Consider the following 8,612-nt stretch of genomic DNA (forward strand, 5'->3'; position numbering starts at 1 on the left):
GCACCTCTTATTCATGGGCCCCTCTTGCAGGTGGCTAGGTGGCATGGGTGGAGCCACCAGTCCTCAGGCCCCTGATGTGGGTACATGAAGACCCTGCTTAATGGGCAGAGCAGTGTCAAATGTCAAGAACCTGCCACTTCACAGCTGAAGCAGTTGAAGTTAGACTTCAGGTATATACCCTGTTGTACTGTGGTAATGAGGGCCTATGTTGTTGAGATGAGTCCACACAAGTCTATGCAGGGGGAAAGGCAGTCAAAGTCCACAGATCCTTTATGCCTGTGCCCAGGTAAAGGAGCTGTGCTCACCCTGGGTTCCTGGCTTAGCGGAGCTGGCAGTTTATTCTTTCCCTGTTTATTGATTTGTTGACTCTCCAAGGCAGGGAGAAAGGCTCCGGGCGTGTGATGGATCCTTCTTCTGGCCCAGGGGACTCAGCAATTGCTGAAGCCAGTCCGGGACCCAGTGCAGAGCAAGGAGCAGGGAGGTAAATGGGAGAGAGATTTTTCCCTAAGGGGAGTGTTTCTGATCCACGCGGTAAGCCGTATGGAAGTACTTATCTTTCGTGGAGGGCTGCTTCTCACTGGTTCTGGGTGTCCGTGTAGTCTCTGGTGCTGGGTCTCTCCCGGTGCAGAAAACGCGCCTCCCAAGCACGGCTGCTTGCCTTCCTCACCACTCACCCCCTACCTGATCACGCCTGAAGGGCTCAGGCTGTCGGCGGTTCAAGTTTGGCATCTCCTTTCTGCTTCTGAACTGAGTCTCCCTCCCCTTGCCACTCAGTCTGGTTCCTCAACTCTGCCTTTGATGTTGAGGGCTCCTAGATTGCCACATATAATCAAATCACTTGTTTTTTCGGGTCTTTTTTGTAAGAGGGTCCACAGGCAGCGCCTGACTACTCTGCCATCTTGGCCCCGCCTCCAGGATTTGTGTTTTCTTTACGTTGAGGTGCAATCTATACTGAATGCTGTGGTCTTTGATCTTCCTCAGAGCTTCAACTTCTCTTCACTTTCAGCAACCATGGTTGTGTCATCTGCATATTACAGGTTATTAATGAGTCTTCCTCCAATCCTGATGCCCCATTCTTCTTCATACAGTCCAGCTTCTCGGACTATTTGCTCAGCATACAGATTGAACGAGTATGCTGAAAGGATGCAACCCTGATGCACACCTTTCCTGACTTTACACTATGCAGTATCCCCTTGTTCTGTACAAACGACTGCCTCTTGGTCTAAGTACAGGTTCCTCATGAGCATACTTAAGTGTTCTGGAATTCTCATTCTTTACAATTGCTATCCATAATTTGTTATGATCCACACAGTCAAATGCCTTTGCATAGCCAAGAAAACACAGGTAAACATCTTTCTGGTATTCTCTGCTTTCAGCCAGGATCCATCTGACATCAGCGATAATATCCCTTCTTCCACGTCCTCTTCTGAATCCAGCTAGAAATTTGGCTGTTCCCTGTCGATGTACTGCTGCAACTGCTTTTGAATGATCTTCAGCAAAATTTTACTTGTGGATGATATTAATGATATTGTTCAAAAATTTCTACATTCTGTTGGATCACCTTTCTTTGGCATGGGTACAAATATAGGTCTCTTCCAGTCAGTTGTCCAGATAGCTGACTTCCAGATTTCTTGCCATAGACGAATGAGTACTTCCAGCGTTGCATCTGTTTGTTGAAACATCTGGATTGGTATTGTCAATTCCTGGAGCCTTGTTTTTCTCCAGTGCCTTCAGCGCAGCGTGGACCTCTTCCTTCAGTACCATCGGTTCTTGACCTATGCTACCTCCTGAAATGGCTGAATGTTGACCAATTCTTTTTGGTACAGTAACTCTGTGTATTCCTTCTATCTTCTTTTGATGCTTCCTGTGTCTTTTTTCCCTGTAGAATCCCTCAATATTGCAACTGGAGGCTTAAATTTTTTCTTCAGTTCTTTCAGCTTGAAAAATGCCAAGACTGTTCTTCCTTTTTGGTTTTCTATCTCCAGTTCTTTGCACATTTCATTATAATACTTTGTCTTCTCAAGCCGCCCTTTGAAATCTTCTGTTCAGCTCTTTTACTTTATCACTTCTTCCTTTCACTTTAGCTACTCTACGTTCAAGGGCAAGTTTCAGAGTCTCTTCTGACATCCATTTTGGCCTTTTGTTTCTTTCTTGTCTTTTTAATGATCTCTTGGTTTCTTTGTGTATGATATCCTTGATGTCATTCCACAACTCATCTGGTCTTCGGTCACTAGTGTTTAATGCATCTAATCTATTCTTGAGATGGTCTTTAAATTCAGGTGGGATATAGTCCAGGTTGTACTTTCATTCTTGTGGACTTGTACTAATTGTCTTCAACTTGGATTTGCATATGAGCAATTGATGGTGTGTTCTACAGTTGGCCACTGGCCTTGTTCTGACTGATGATATTGAGCTTTTCCATCACCTCTTTCTACAGATGTAGTCGATTTGATTTCTGTGTATTCCATGTAGTGAGGTCCATGTGTATAGTTGCCATTTATGTTGATGAGAAAAGGTATTTGCAATGAAGAAGTCATTGGTCTTGCAAAATTCTATCACGTGATCTCCAGCATCGTTTCTTTTACCAATGCCATATTTTCCAACTACCAATCTTTCTTCTTTGTTTTCAACTTTGGCATTCCAATCACTAGTAATTATCGATGTATCTTGATTGCATGTTTGATCAATTTCAGACTGTAGAAGTTGGTAAAAATCTTCAATTTCTTCATCTTTGGCTTGAGTGGTTGGTGTGTACATTTGAATAATAGTCACACTAACTGGTCTTCCTTGTAGGCATATGGATATTAGCCTACCACTGACAGCGTTGTACTTCAGGATAGACCTTGAAATGTTCTTTTTGACAATGCATGTGACACCATTCCTCTTTAATCTGTCATTCTCAGCATAGCAGACCATATGGTTGTCTGATTCAAAATGGCCAATACAGTCCATTTCAGCTCACTAATGCCTAGGATATCGATCTTTATGTGTTCCATTTCATTTTTGATGATTTCCAATTTTCCTAGTTTCGAAGTTGGTACATTCTACTTTCCTACTATTAATGGATGTTTGCAGCTCTTTCTTCTCATTTTGAGTCATGCCACATCAGCAAACAAAGGTCCCAAAAGCTTGACTCCGTCCACATCATTAAGGATGACTCTACTTTGAGGGGCCAACTCTCCTCTAGTTGTATTTTAAGTGGCTTCAAACCCGAGGGGCTCATCTTCTGGCACTATATCAGATATTGTTCCACTGCTATTCGTAAGGTTTTCACTGGCTAATTTTTTTCAGAGGTAGACCACCAGGTCCTTCTTCCTAGTCTGTCTTAGTCTGGAAGCTCAGCTGAAACCTATCCATCATTGGTCACCCTGCTGGTATTTGAATACCAGTGGCATAGCTTCTAGCATCACAGCAACACAAAAGCCCCCACAGTATGACAAACTGACAGAGGTGTTGTCCAAAAGTGGCAGACTATAAAAAGAACACTGTAAATAGCTAAGATACAGCCTGTAGAAACAATTCTAGGTCTATGAGATACAGAAAAGACAATAATCATTATTTCTTTTAAGACCAGAGAACATCCTTAAACTCAAAAACAATAAATAATGATAAATGAAATTCAGAATATCTATTTCATCTCAGGATAACAGTAACTAATATTTATAGTCTATAAAGATTTTCATACACCTCATGTCGTTTAATCATCCCAGTCTTGTGAAATACTCAGTTTAGGTTGAATTACTATCCAAATTGCTAACATGTTGACTATGGAGAATTAACCTTTTCACCAGAACATATCTGTATGCTCAACACCTGAAAATGTCTCTTTTTCTCCAATAAAAGCTCCCAGTATTGAATAGGTACACATGGTGTACCAATCATTCTCAATGATAAAAATCATTTAAATCTATCTGCTTAATGTAAACAACATCAGGAAATTTATATACAGGCTTATCATGACCAGAATTATTCCCATCCCTGAATAAAATTACTAATTAATGAATTTAATTTATTCAAGTTACTTTTTAAAATGAAGTTTCTTTGTCTTAGACCTGCAGTTAGTATTTTTTAAGCTCCTTTTCTACTATAGGAGCATATATACATCAAATGTAAAACTGCTTATTTTCTAAATTAAATTTCAATGTGTCTAGAGAGAAAAACATTTTTGTAATTAGTATTATCAGTTCTTTTAAAATTCTCACTATCTGCCTAACTAGGTCTCATTGCCATTGAGTCGATTCTATAGGGTTTCTAAGGCTGTAATTTTTAGCAAAGCAGACTGCCACATCTTTCTTCTGCAGAGCGGCTGGTGAGTTCAAACTCCCAACCTTTTGGTTAGCAGCTAAGTGCTTAACCACTGAGCCACCAGGGCTCCTTTGCCTAATTAGGTGGTACTCTGGAAAAGCAGCATTAAACCTTGCCAACTTCAAATAAATATCTCAGTGGATATAACCACCACTCTTTGTGGAAGAAATATCCTCAAGACTATTAATTCAGATGAAAAAACTATAAGCAGTATCATTACTGCTGGTTGATTTATGGGAAAACCTAGTGGCATAGTGGTTAAGTGCTACGGCTGCTAACCAAAAGGTCAGCAGTTTGAATCCACCAGCCGCTCCTTGGAAACTTTATGGGGCAGTTCTACTTTGTCTGATAGGGTCACTATGAGTCAGAATCAACTCCACAGTAATGGTTTTTTTTTCTTTTTTGGTTGATTTAGAAAATATATTCTGATAAAGTGCATTTCCATATCTACTATTTTTCAAAATTAATACCACCTTAATCATTTTTCCAATGAAGCACCTGATAGGGCCATTTTAAGGATACTGACACCTATTAGGGAAGAATGTTATATGGAACTAAGTAAGAATTTAAGAATGATCAGGTTTATATGAACATACTGATGAATCAACTTAACAAATGTTCATTGAACACAATGCTCTAGGTGCTACAAAAAATACCACGTAAGTAAAACACATGGTCTCTATTCTCAAAAAGTGTTTAAGATCTAGAAGGGACACACAAAACAGTTCAATAACAAGAAAATATACAACTAGCTGCTGAAAAGAACACCAGAGGCAATAAATGCTGCAGGAATTCAGAGGTAATATGCACCATATGCAGCTACTCACCCATCCATCCACTCGACATTTATATGGCCATAACCAGTACTAGATAGTAGGTATACAAAAATAGATAAGATCAAATAGTTCATGTTATATTAGAAATAATCTAATAAATTTCTAAAAAGATAGAATTTAAACTCGACTTTAAATGAAATCTGAAATTTGAACAGGTCTAAATCATGATTGGTATTAGCTTTGGATATAATATAAATGAAGGCAAATCCCTAATGATATTGGTCGTCTCTGTTACTTTAACATTAATTCTATTACTCTCTGTAGTTCTTCACTAACACAAACTCCCATCAGGGGCCTCCTTTTCAGAATCCATTCACTATACTTTTGGGTTCTCCTGATCTATGATAAACTGCGTAATTTTAGTTTCTTCTCTGAACCCCAACACCTTGCTTTAACTTAAACACAATTCTTCCCTGAGGATACATCATCCTCTGTGGACTTCTTATCCTGGTTATTCCCTTCACACACCTCAGGGTCAGGAAGCAGAGTTCTCTGCTGCTTTCTCAAACTTTACTCCTCCAAAATGATGTAAAAGAACAACTATTTTCCTTTCAGACTCATGCTATTTACAGATACTGAGTCCTCCTCAAAATACCCTCATTCCTTGAGGACAATGATCCTTGGCCCAGTGTTCTTCAATACTTCAACTTCTGCCATCATCTTCTGTGACTTCAATGTCCATGTGAATCACTCATCCTGGCTTCTCTTTAGCTAAACTTATCCTTCTCCAATGACTTTACTTTTTACTCCATCTCAGATGCTCACTCCCACAATCACATTCTGGACCCTGTCATCACAACACATTAACCGAAAACATTCTCTTCTCCATAGTCCTCTATCCTTCGACATTGCTGCTTAACTATTCCTCTCTGTTCCTTGATATCCTTGGGACTTTGACTCCACTAATTTTTCTACTTTCACATTTTCATCACCCCCTTTCTATCTTCACTTCTCTCTTTATTCACCTTAGATTTCATGGCCCACCATTTAAATAAACCTCTTGAAAATACTGTTTTTGCCTTTGTGTTCAATCCACATACATCAATTAATGTCTCTCCTCAATTATATCTTCTATATTTCACATGCCATCTTTTTATCAGATCATTTTCATTAGTATTTCAACATGACCAAGTATCTCCAAACATTAAAAACATCTTCCCTGGACCCTTACTTTCCAAATACCTGTCTTTCTTCCTATCTTCACAGGCAAACTTAGTGAAAGTTATCTATGTGACTGTCACTTCAGTATGAATTCTGGCTCCACCACCCCCAACTAGAGAACTAGTTCCTCTAAGGCTACGTAGGACCTACATATCCTAAATCCAACTGACAAACATCTATACTCATATTATGAGTTCCATCAGCAGCACCTGGCAAAGCTGATTACTCACTCCTTCATAAAATTCATTCTTGACTCTTTTGATATTTTATTATCTTTTTCTTTCTACCATACCCCTCTTTTCTCCAATCTTCTAACCTAGGAGTACCTGAGGATCTTCTCGTTATCCCTGAGACAATCCTAAACATTACAATGTCTACTTCCTAAAACTGCTATGTATTCACACAGAACTATAATATAGAACAAATTTTAATGAAATATAGACATCTAGGCACGTATTAGAAGCCCTAACGGCACAGTGGTTAAGAGCTCGGCTGCTTACCAAAAGGTCAGCAGTTTGAATCCACCAGCCACTCCTTGGAAACCCTATGGATTAGCTCTACTCTGTCTTACAGAGTTGCTGAGTCAGAATTGACTCAATGGCAACAGGTTTGGTGTTTTTGGTTTAGGCACATATTAAGTACCTCTATCATTAGAATTCAAGAAAACTTAAATTTTCTGCTATGGCCTTATCCTTCTTCTCATCTTTTTGCTTACCCTAGAGAATCTAGTTAGAAACTGATCTGTTTATTCATCCTGCCAAAAATCCTCCCTCCTTTCTGATTCTCTATTATTTTATAAAAAACTGACAAACGGTTATCAAACATAATTCAAATGATATAAAAATAAACAAAGAAAGAAGTAAAAAAAATTCATATCCAAATTTACATCCATAGATTATTACTAAGTAAATGTGATGGTTAAGATTGTATGTTAACTTGGCTAGGCCATTATTCTCAGTGTTTTAGCAGTTGTATAATGTTGTGATCACCCCCATGATGGAATCTGTTGAGTGGTACTGGTGGAGGCGGGGCCTGTGGCAGCTCACCGTCCCCTCTGTTCATCTATCTCTGCCTTCCACTGATTACTTTCTGCCTGCTCACCTTGGCAAGGTTTCTGGCTTGTTCCAGACTCAGCAGCTGCCTCTTGTTGTCTCACCTCTGGTTCTTGGGACTTGAGCTAGCAGCTTACCTGTTGATCTTGGAATTCATTGAACTTCTCAGCCTGTGAGCAAGAGTCCACTTCCCTGACCAGCTGACCTTGGGTTTGCCAGCCCCTGAAGCTATGTGAATCAGGAGAAACCTTGTGGTCTTGTCTGCTGATCTTGGAATTCACTGACCTTCACAGCCTATGAGCGGGAGCCCCTCTCTGACCTGCTGACCTTGGGTTCACCAGCTTCTGCAGCTCCATGCACTGGGAGAGGCCTCTACCCTGATCCGTGGACATGCGACATTTTAGCCTCTACAATTGTGTGAGCTATTTCCTTGATAAACTCTCTCTATATATATTCATATGCTTTACTGGTTTTGCTTCTCTAGAGAACCCAACCTAAGACAGTAAACATATTGCAGACGTCATTCTATGAATACATACCAAAAGAAATGGGACTAGAAATACTTTTATAAAAATGAGATCAAACTATAACTATTTTATTAAAAAAAAATCTGTTCTTTTAAAGGGATGATCCATGATGAAGACATAACCATAATAAACATCTACACACCCAGTGACAGGGCTCCAAAATACATAAACTCTAACAGCACTGAAAAGAGAAATTGACAGTTCCACAATAATAGTAGGAGACTTCAACACACCACTCTCGGTAAAGGACAGAACATCTGGAAAAAACTCAAAAAAGATACAGAAGACCAAAAGGGCACAATCAGCCAACCTTACCTCATAGACATATACAGAACACTCCACTCAATAGCTGCAAAGTACACATTCTTTTCCAACACACATGGAATGTTCTCCAGTAGACCACATCTGAGGCCACAGAGCAATCTTCAACAAAATCCAAAACACTGAGATAGTGCAAAGTATCTTTTCTGACCACAACGCCATCAAGATAGAAATTAATAACAGGATGAGAAAGGAAAAAAACCCAATTACATGGAAACTGAATAACACCCTGCTTAACAACCACTGGGTAATAGAAGAAATCAGAGATGGAATCAAAAAATTCCGAGAAGGAAACGAGAATGAGGCACATCATACCGAAACCTTTGGGACACATCAAAGGCAGTCCTCAGAGGACAATTTATAGCAATAGATGCACATATCAAAAAAGAAGAAAGGGACAAAATCAAAAC

The 8,612-nt window shown here is 39.5% G+C and overlaps 1 protein-coding gene across 2 annotated transcripts in view; it reads right to left on the reverse strand.

Annotated features, from left to right (window-relative positions):
* Window positions 1-8,612, reverse strand: part of SYT14 (synaptotagmin 14) — a 237,790-nt gene that overhangs the window by 56,491 nt on the left and 172,687 nt on the right. The gene's annotated exons all lie outside the window — the stretch shown is intronic.

The sequence above is a fragment of the Trichechus manatus genome, unplaced genomic scaffold (genome assembly GCF_000243295.1).
Source record: "Trichechus manatus latirostris isolate Lorelei unplaced genomic scaffold, TriManLat1.0 scaffold00035, whole genome shotgun sequence".
NCBI classification, from domain to species: domain Eukaryota; kingdom Metazoa; phylum Chordata; class Mammalia; order Sirenia; family Trichechidae; genus Trichechus; species Trichechus manatus.